Source organism: Oncorhynchus mykiss, chromosome 12, assembly GCF_057628025.1.
Source record: "Oncorhynchus mykiss isolate SJ-2025 chromosome 12, ASM5762802v1, whole genome shotgun sequence".
Lineage (NCBI taxonomy): Eukaryota > Metazoa > Chordata > Actinopteri > Salmoniformes > Salmonidae > Oncorhynchus > Oncorhynchus mykiss.
In genome coordinates, this window is record NC_143033.1 from 14,226,922 (window position 1) to 14,237,950 (window position 11,029).

An 11,029-nucleotide genomic window follows, 5' to 3' on the forward strand; every position below is an offset into this window, starting at 1 on the left:
ACAGGTCTTGATCGCTAAATGAATCATGTCCGTTTCTTACCATTCAGGCGTCAGGCAGAGTTATCACGCGCCATTCACATGAGCATCAAACAGACACCTACATTTCAGCTGCCTGCAACACATTTAAATGAAAGTGCAGTGAGGCAGCACAAAAATAGGATATCAAGTGACTCGTTTCGTGATTGAAGAAAATCAAATTCGCGTTTTTTGACGAGACTATACTGAGGACTGGTATTACATTAAAACCTCATTGAGGACAGAGCTACTGTGCACAACATTGACGAGGAGTGGTATTCCATTAAAACCTCATTGGAGGACAGAGCTACTGTGCACAACATTGACGAGGAGTGGTATTCCATTAAAACCTCATTGGAGGACAGAGCTACTGTGCACAACATTGATGAGGAGTGGTAAATAGCGATGGAAATCTCATACTCTAGTAGTACCAGATTCTTCTAACCATTTGGCAGATCTACAAATTATGGGATGAATAAAACAGCCCTGTAAACACTTCTAAAAAACAACAAGTAGGCTTCAATAGAGAAACATATGGGCATAACATTGAAATCAAAAGGAGAACAAACAAAACAAAACAATATATATAATACAATTTAAAAAATACTATTTAATGAAGGAACCATGCATGAGTTGAGTGACAATGTAGTTTCTTGGTTTACTGGGTGTCATAGCATGAATAAAAATAGTTCCAATTGTACAAAGTTGCCATCAAATCACACTCAAACAAACATGAATTAAATACATGTTCATGACTTTTGATCACAAGAAACACAGAAAAGGTGACAACTACTCAGTTTTCAAAAGACACAATTTTATGCCATGTCTTCCTTTTTGTGACTACAGACCAACATAACATGCTGAATAAGGGACTCAGACTGAGCATGTATAGGAAACATTATATGATCCACTAAATCAGGGCCCATATTCACCAAGCATCTCAGAGTAGGAGTGCTGATCTAGGCTTCCCTTCTACATCATAATCATAATGAATAAGAGAAGTGACCTGATCCTAGATCAGCACTCCTTCTCTGAGACGCTTTGTGACGACGTGCCCTGGAAAATTGGTAATTATTAAGGCTAATAATGTCAAACTCCCAACACTAAACAGCAAAGAGAGAAATTAAACATTACAATGACAAAAATAAACAACAGTAAGATAAATTGAAGGTGTGATATTGTACACATCATAAAAATATATAGCCGTTGGAAAAACAACTCAAATAAAAAATCCCTCCTCTCCCAAGTAAGAATACACACTAGCTCAAAATAAAGCAGACAGTGTGAGGCTTTCACCTGTCAAATGGCTTGTCGTGCTGTCTGTCCAAACCTGAAGCCATACAGTACAGAGGTTTTGGTTTGGTGGCCTGACCTCTCCCACTGTAGCCTGGTCCCAGATCTGTTTGTGCTCTTGCCAACTGCAGTCATTACCAAGCCAAACGTGATAGTCCAAACAGACTAGTGGAAGTAGCCTGAGTGCCAAAGTGGAATAATAACTTAACAGTTAGACAATATTCACACTTCCAGTAACTTGCCCACAATTCCAGTAACTTGCCCACACTTCCAGTAACTTGACCACAATTCCAGTAACTTGACCACAATTCCAGTAACTTGACCACAATTCCAGTAACTTGACCACAATTCCAGTAACTTGACCACACTTCCAGTAACTTGACCACACTTCCAGTAACTTGACCACACTTCCAGTAACTTGACCACACTTCCAGTAACTTGACCACACTTCCAGTAACTTGACCACACTTCCAGCAACTTGACCACAATTCCAGTAACTTGACCACAATTCCAGTAACTTGACTAAAATTCTAGTAACTTTACCAAAATTACCAGATTTTCCACAAATTCTGGTTGGAGGATTCTGGATTTCCTGCTTATTCCCTTCTGATACTGGGAATCTTCAAACTGGGATTTCTGCAAAACCTGGACATTTTGGGAAAGTTACCGGAATTGTTCGAGCCTAGGTGTTGGATGGTCTGTCTCCATCTCATTTGTGTCATCTCCTGAACTTGAGGAAGGGTCTGCTGTAGGGCTGTAGGTGTTTCTCTGGGGGCTTGTTGTACATGTAGGTTGAGTGGCCCTGGTACTCCTCTCCATCTGGGTTCTCCATCATCTGAAGCTTGGCCTCAATCGCATGGATCGTCGCACTTGTACTTTGTACAGGAGAGAGGGGAAGAGAGAGAGTGACTGAGAAGGAGAGAGCGACAGAGAAGGAGAGAGCGACTGTGAGAAGGAGAGAGCGACTGTGAGAAGGAGAGAGCGACTGTGAGAAGGAGAGAGCGACTGTGAGAAGGAGAGAGCGACTGTGAGAAGGAGAGAGCGACTGTGAGAAGGAGAGAGCGACTGTGAGAAGGAGAGAGCGACTGTGAGAAGGAGAGAGCGACTGTGAGAAGGAGAGAGCGACTGTGAGAAGGAGAGAGCGACTGTGAGAAGGAGAGAGCGACTGTGAGAAGGAGAGAGCGACTGTGAGAAGGAGAGAGCGACTGAGAAGGAGAGAGCTGTAGAGGGAGAGAGCTATAGAGGGAGAGAGCTATAGAGGGAGGGAGAGAGTGACTGAGAAGGAGAGCGTTATATAGAGAGGGAGAGAGTGACTGTGAGAAGGAGAGAGCGACTGTGAGAAGGAGAGAGCGACTGTGAAAGAGAGAGCGACTGTGAGAAGGAGAGAGCAACTGTGAGAAGGAGAGAGTGACTGAGAAGGAGAGAGCGACTGTGAGAAGGAGAGAGCTACTGTGAGAAGGAGAGAGCTACTGTGAGAAGGAGAGAGCTGTAGAGGGAGAGAGCTATAGAGGGAGAGAGCTATAGAGGGAGAGAGCTATAGAGGGAGAGAGTGACTGAGAAGGAGAGAGTGACAGAGAAGGAGAGAGCGACTGTGAGAAGGAGAGAGCTGTAGAGGGAGAGAGCTATAGAGGGAGGGAGAGAGTGACTGAGAAGGAGAGCGTTATATAGAGAGGGAGAGAGTGACTGAGAAGGAGAGAGTGACTATGAGGAGAAAGTTAGAGACAAGGAGAGTATATACACCGTATAATATGACATTTGTAATGTCTTTATTGTTTTGAAACTTCTGTATGTGTAATGTTTACTGTTAATTTTTATTGTTTATTTCACTTTATATATTCACTTTATATATTATCTACCTCACTTGCTTTGGCAATGTTTACACATGTTTCCCATGCCAATAAAGCCCTTGAATTGAATTGAGTGACTGAGAAGGAGAGAGTTAGAGAGAGGGAGAGAGTTAGAGAGGGGGAGAGAGTTAGAGAGAGGGAGAGAGTGACAGAAGGAGAGAGTTAGAGAGAGGGAGAGAGTGACAGAAGGAGATATATATATGATCTACCTCACTTGCTTTGGCAATGTTAACACATGTTTCCCATGCCAATAAAGCCCTTGAATTGAATTGAATGACTGAGAAGGAGAGAGTTAGAGAGAGGGAGAGAGTTAGAGAGGGGGAGAGAGTTAAAGAGAGGGAGAGAGTTAGAGAGAGGGAGAGAGTGACTGAAAAGGAGAGCGCTATAGAGAGAGGGAGAGAGTGACTGAGAAGGAGAGCGCTATAGAGAGAGGGAGAGAGTGACTGAGAAGGAGAGCGCTATAGAGAGAGGGAGAGAGTGACTGAGAAGGAGAGCGCTATAGAGAGAGGGAGAGAGTGACTGAGAAGGAGAGCGCTATAGAGAGAGGGAGAGAGTGACTGAGAAGGAGAGCGCTATAGAGAGAGGGAGAGAGTGACTGAGAAGGAGAGCGCTATAGAGAGAGGGAGAGAGTGCCTGTGAGAAGGAGAGCATTATAGAGAGAGGGAGAGAGTGACTGAGAAGGAGAGCGCTATAGAGAGAGGGAGAGAGTGACTGAGAAGGAGAGCGCTATAGAGAGAGGGAGAGAGTGACTGAGAAGGAGAGTGCTATAGAGAGAGGGAGAGAGTGACTGAGAAGGAGAGCGCTATAGAGAGAGGGAGAGAGTGACTGAGAAGGAGAGCGCTACAGAGAGAGGGAGAGAGTGACTGTGAGAAGGAGAGCGCTATAGAGAGGGAGAGTGACTGTGAGGAGAGCGCTATAGAGAGAGGGAGAGAGTGACTGTGAGGAGAGCGCTATAGAGAGAGGGAGAGAGTGACTGTGAGGAGAGCGCTATAGAGAGAGGGAGAGAGTGACTGTGAGAAGGAGAGCGTTATAGAGAGAGGGAGAGAGTGACTGTGAGAAGGAGAGCGTTATAGAGAGAGGGAGAGTGACTGAGAAGGAAAGCGTTATAGAGAGGGAGAGAGTGACTGTGAGGAGAGTGAGTAAGTGGGGAAGCAAACTAGAGAGAGTGTGGGGGGGGGAGGGGAAAAAGGAAACTACGTGTTTATCTTTTATCACTTCCTCCACACTGACAGGTCTATGGTTGGTAAGTGTGTTTTTGAAGTTTACAGTAAAATACATTCCTAAGGACTCCTAAAGTCCATCTTAGACATGGTTGTTTCAGTAATAACACTAATAGTATGAATTAGAGCTAAGAGGCCATTTGTTTTTATAACGGCTCCTTTCAAAAGGGACTTCCTTGTCAAGCAATTAAAATACTAAACCGAAATGTTCATCATTTGTAAAATGATGTTTTTTTAGTATTTTACCTCCATTTTCTCCACAATTTGGTGATTTTCAATTGCGATCCAATTGCGATCTTGTTTCATCACTCCCCAACGGGCTTGGGAGAGGCGAAGGTCGAGTCATACGCGTCCCCCGAAACATGCCCCGCAAACTATGCCTCTTAACACCCGCCCGCCCGCTTAACCCGGAAGCCAGCCGCACCAATGTGTTGGAGAAAATACAGTCCAACTGACGACCAAAGTCAGCCTGCAGGCCCCCGGCCCGCAACAAGGAGTCGCTCGGCCAAACCCCCTCGGCCAAACCCTCCCCTAACGATGCTGGGCCAATTGTGCGCCGCCCTATGGGACTCCCGGTTGTGGCACTGCCTGGGATTGAACCAGGTTCTGTAGTGATGCCTCAAGCACGGCGATGCAGTGTCTTAGACTGCTGCGCCACTAACATGAAATTTGACTTTTAGATGTTAAATCATGGGTTAGTCTCATACACACCCTAATGAGGTCTATCATACCGTAATTCATAAGCTTCTAAAACATGTATACTGTAGGAAAGGAGGGTGTGTGAAGCATGAAGGGAGAGAGTCGGAGAAAGAGGATGAGGGGCAAAGAGACAGAGATTGGACAGACCTAAGACTGGTTGGTAAGTCTAGCTCTGCACTGCACTGCACTGCACGATGGCACTAGGCTGGCAGGACCATTCTTATCCCCTCGGAAACCCTCAAACCTCTGGAAGAGAGAGACAGAGAGAGAGAGACAGAGAGAGAGAGACAGAGAGACAGAGAGAGAGAGACAGAGAGAGAGAGACAGAGAGACAGAGAGAGAGACAGAGAAACAGAGACAGACAGAAACAGAGACAGACAGAAACAGAGAGAGACAGAAACAGAGAGAGACAGAAACAGAGAGAGACAGAAACAGAAACAGAGGGACAGAGACAGAAACAGAAACAGAGAGAGAGACAGAAACAGAAACAGAGAGAGAGACAGAGAGACAGAGAGACAGAGAGACAGAGAGACAGAGAGACAGAGAGACAGAGAGACAGAGAGACAGAGAGACAGAGACAGAGAGACAGAGACAGAGAGACAGAGACACAGAAACAGAGAGACAGAAACAGAGAGACAGAAACAGAGAGACAGAAACAGAGAGACAGAAACAGAGAGACAGAAACAGAGACAGACAGACAGAGAGAGAGAGAGACAGAGAGAGACAGAGAGAGAGACAGAGACAAAGAAATAGAGAGAGAGAGAGAAACAAAGAGAGAGATGGACAAAAACAAAAGCTAGGACACCTGTGAGACTTGTGATTAAAGTGATGAAATAATTATGAGATATGAGGAGAGGTTTTAGAGAATGAACTGCAACTTCCTCCCACATGACATAGCTGCTGAACAGAGCAGAGCCTGAACTGGTAACCACAGAGATAGGGAGCAGAGCTTCGGGGTGGGCTAGCTTACTGTCGCACCATGGTTGGACCAGGTAACCAGAGCGGAGCCTGTTTAGCTCAGTCGCACCATGGAGCAGGCAGGTAGCGTGTCACTGTTTGTCTGGTGCTGTTTTTGGTCAAATCCAAAGGCATTGTGGGGAAGCTGAATGGCACAGCAATAGAACTGTGTATTAATTCCTCTCAAAACCATCCCTCAACTTCACCCACGTGACTGATACAATGTGAGCCTGTGGAGAGAAGAACCACAACACACACTTCAGTATACCAGAAATGACTCATGTCAGACTTACCAGGTTCAGTAATCAGTTCATGTCCTGGTTTCAAAAAGCACAAGTTAGCTTTCTGATCCAGTATGGATGGATGGATGAATGGATGGATGGATGGATGGATGAATGAATGAAAACCTTTATTCCTCAACGTAACATAGAAATAAGTATTACATTGAAAGTAAACACACCCATAATTGTTTCTCACGCCAGACTACCGAACACACTAGTCATAATAGACAATGGACACACATTTATATGACCATGACCCTCAAATACTCCCTTCTATTTGGCAAGTCCTTATATTAGAATGTATCCTATATGCTCCGGATAGACAAGGGCCACAGGTCTATTTTCTGCATGTGTGATCTGTCTCATATTTCTATCTTCAGATGATTTAGATTAGTTTCTCTTCCCTCCATTATCTGTAAGTACACAGGTTCAGAGGTCAGGCTCAGAGATGAGGCAATCAGTCTCTGAAGTGACGGAAATATAAAATGATCCCTCGGTTAAAGACAAAGCTGAAGGGGATCTCCAGTACATGGCCTTGGTCAAGGTGACTTGACAAGACAAAGAGAGATCATGACAATCACAAGGAACAGCAATTGCATACAAATCAATAGACTGTATCCTTGAATCAATAGACTATATTGTTGAATCAATAGACTATATCGTTGAAGGACCATTACTTGACCATCATGTTAGAAAAGTTCTACTCAGAATGGCTCTCTGAGTCAGACATGGTATATTGATGGTATATGGATGGCATATGGATGGTGTATAGATGGCATATTGATGGCATATGGATGGTGTATGGATGGCATATTGATGGCATATGGATGGTGTATAGATGGCATATGGATGGTGTATAGATGGAATATTGATGGCATATGGATGATGTATAGATGGCATATGGATGGTGTATAGATGGCATATTGATGGCATATGGATGGTGTATAGATGGTATATGGATGGCTATGTGTCCCATGGTGTTTATACTTGCGTACTATTGTTTGTACAGATGAACGTGGTACCTTCAGGCGTTTGGAAATTGCTCCCAAGGATGAACCAGACTTGTGGAGGTCTACAATTTTTTTCTTTTGATTTTCCCATGATGTCAAGCAAAGAGGCACTGAGGTTGAAGGTAGGCCTTGAAATACATCCACAGGTACACCTCCAATTGACTCAAATTATGTCAATTAGCCTATCAGAAGCTTATATAGCCATGACATCATTTCTGGAATTTTCCAAGCTGTTTAAAGGCACATTCAGCTTAGTGTATGTACATTTCTGACCAACTGGAATTGTGATACAGTGAATTAAAAGTGAAATAATCTGTCTGTAAACAAAACCTGCGGACTCTCCTTCACTGCAGCCGACGTGAGTAAAACATTTAAACGTTAACCCTCGCAAAGCTGCAGGCCCAGACGGCATTCCCAGCCGCGTCCTCAGAGCATGCGCAGACCAGCTGGCTGGTGTGTTTACGGACATATTCAATCAAACCTTATGCCAGTCTGCTGGCCCCACATGCTTCAAGAGGGTAATCATTGTTCCTGTTCCCAAGAAAGCTAAGGTAAATGAGCTAAACGACTACCGCCCCGTAGCACTCACTTCCGTCATCATGAAGTGCTTTGAGAGACTAGTCAAGGACCATATCACCTCCACCCTACCTGACACCCGAGACCCACTCCAATTTGCTTACCGCCCCAATAGGTCCACAGACGACGCAATTGCAACCACACTGCACGCTGCCCTAACCCATCTGGACAAGAGGAATACCTATGTGAGAATGCTGTTCATCGACTACAGCTCAGCATTTAACACCATAGTACGCCCCCAAGTGGTGAGAGTAGGTAACAACATCTCCACCCCGCTGATCCTCAACACTGGGGCCCCACAAGGGTGTGTTCTGAGCCCTCTCCAGTACTCCCTGTTCACCCACGACTGCGTGGCCATGCAGCAGCGCCTCTTCAACCTCAGGAGGCTGAAGGAATTTGGCTTGTTACCAAAAGCACACAAACTTTTACAGATGCACAATCGACAGCATCCTGTCGGGCTGTATCACCGCCTGGTATGGCAACTGCTCCGCCCACAACCGTAAGGCTCTCCAGAGGGTAGTGAGGTCTGCACAACGCATCACCGGGGGCAAACTACCTGCCCTCCAGGACACCTACACCACCCGATGTCACAGGAAGGCCATAAAGATCATCAAGGACAACAACCACCCAAGCCTGTTCACCCCGCTATCATCCAGAAGGCGAGGTCAGTACAGGTGCATCAAAGCAGAGACAGAGAGACTGAAAAAAAGCTTCCATCTCAAGGCCATCAGACTGTTAAACAGCCACCACTAACATTGAGTGACTGCTGCCAACACACTGACTCAACTCCAGCCACTTTAATAATGGAAATTGATGTAAAAAATGTATCACTAGCCACTTTAAACAATGCCAATTTATATATTGTTTACATACCATACATTACTCATCTCATATGTATATACTGTACTCGATACCATCTACTGCATCTTGCCTATGCCGTTCTGTACCATCACTCATTCATATATCTTTATGTACATATTCTTTATCCCTTTACACTTGTGTGTATACGGTAGTTGTGGAATTGTTAGGTTAGATTACTCGTTGGTTATTACTTCATTGTTGGAACTAGAAGCACAAGCATTTCGCTACACTCGCATTAACATCTGCTAACTATGTGTATGTGAAAAATAAAATTTGATTTGATTTGATGGAAAAATTACTTGTGTCATGCACAAAGTAGATGTCCTAACCGACTTGCCAAAACTATAGTTGGTTAACAAGAAATTAGTGGAGTGGTTGAAAAACAAGTTTTAATGACAGTCTAAGTGCACAGTCGTGGCCAAAAGTTTTGAAAGTGACAAATATCAATTTCCACAAAATTTGCTGCTTCAGTGTCTTTAGATATTTTTTGTCAGATGTTATGGAATACTGAATTATAATTACAAGCATTTCATAAGTGTCAAAGGCTTTTATTGACAATTACATGAAGTTGATGTAAAGAGTCAATATTGCAGTGTTGACCCTTCTTTTTCAAGACCTCTGCAATCCGCCCTGGCATGCTGTCAATTAACTTCTGGGCCACATCCTGACTGATGGCAGCCCATTCTTGCATAATCAATGCTTGGAGTTTGTCAGAATTTGTGGGGATTTGTTTGTCCACCCGCCTCTTGAGGATTGACCACAAGTTCTCAATGGGATAAAGGTCTGGGGAGTTTCCTGGCCATGGACCCAAAATATCGATGTTTTGTTCCCTAACCCACTTAGTTATCACCTTTGCCTAATGGCAAGTTGCTCCATCATGCTGGAAAAGGCATTGTTCGTCACCAAACTGTTCCTGGATGGTTGGGAGAAGTTGCTCTCTCATGGCTGTGTTCTTAATCAAAATTGTGAGTAAGCCCACTCCCTTGGCTGAGAAGAAACCCCACACATGAATGGTCTTAGGATGCTTCACTGTTGGCATGACACAGGACTGATGGTAGCGCTCAACTTGTCTTCTCCGGGCAAACTTTTTTCCAGATGCCCCAAACAATCGGAAAGGGGATTCATCAGAGAAAATGACTTTACCCCAGTCCTCAGCAGTCCAATCCCTGTACTTTTTGCAGAATATCAGTCTGTCCCTGATGTTTTTCCTGGAGAGAAGTGGCTTCTTTGCTGTCCTTCTTGACACCAGGCCATCCTCCAAAAGTCTTTGCCTCACTGTGCGTGCAGATGCACTCACATCTGCCTGCTGCCATTCCTGAGCAAGCTCTGTACAGGTGGTGGTGTGATCCCGCAGCTGAATCAACTATAGGAGACGGTCCTGGCGCTTGCTGGACTTTCTTGGGCGCCCTGAAGCCTTCTTCACAACAATTGATCCGCTCTCCTTGAAGTTCTTGATGATCCAAAAAATGGTTGATTTAGGTGCAATTTTACTGGCAGCAATATCCTTGCCTGTGAAGCCCTTTTTGTGCAAAGCAATGATGATGGCACATGTTTCCTTGCAGGTACATGGTTGACAGAGGAATAACAATGATTCCAAGCACCACCCTCCTTTTGAAGCTTCCAGTCTGTTATTCGAACTCAATCAGCATGACAGAGTGATCTCAAGCCTTGTCCTCGTCAACACTCACATCTGTGTTAACGAAAGAATCACTGACATGATGTCAGCCTGTCCTTTTGTGGCAGGGCTGAAATGCAGTGGAAATGTTTTTGGGGGATTCGGTTCAGTTGCATGGCAAAGAGGGACTTTGCAATTAATTGCAATTCATCTGATCACTCTTCATAACATTCTGGAGTATATGCAAATTGCCATCATACAAACTGAGGAAGCAGACTTTGTGAAAATTAATATTTGTGTCATTCTCAAAACTTTTGGCCACGACTGTATGTAAACTTCCGACTTCAACTGTAGATGGTATATAGATGGCATATGGATGGTATATAGATGGCATATGGATGGAATATGGATGGTATATAGATGGTTTATGGATGATATATAGATGGTATATGGATGGCATATAGATGGTATATGGATGGTATATGGATGGTATATAGATGGTTTATGGATGGCATATAGATGGTATATAGATGGTATATGGATGGCATATAGATGGCATATAGATGGCATATAGATGGCATATAGATGGTATATAGATGGTATATAGATGGTTTATGGATGGCATATAGATGGTATATGGATGGTATATAGATGG

At 44.2% G+C, this 11,029-nt stretch overlaps 1 long non-coding RNA gene across 1 annotated transcript; it reads right to left on the reverse strand.

Annotated features, from left to right (window-relative positions):
- Positions 1 to 653: 653 nt before the first annotated feature.
- On the reverse strand, positions 654 to 5,321 carry LOC149979076 (uncharacterized). Its single transcript, XR_016484884.1, has 2 exons — positions 5,222 to 5,321; positions 654 to 2,183 (listed from the first exon to the last, which is right to left on the reverse strand). It is a non-coding gene; the product is annotated as an uncharacterized LOC149979076 (long non-coding RNA).
- Between the last annotated feature and the right edge of the window lie 5,708 nt (positions 5,322 to 11,029).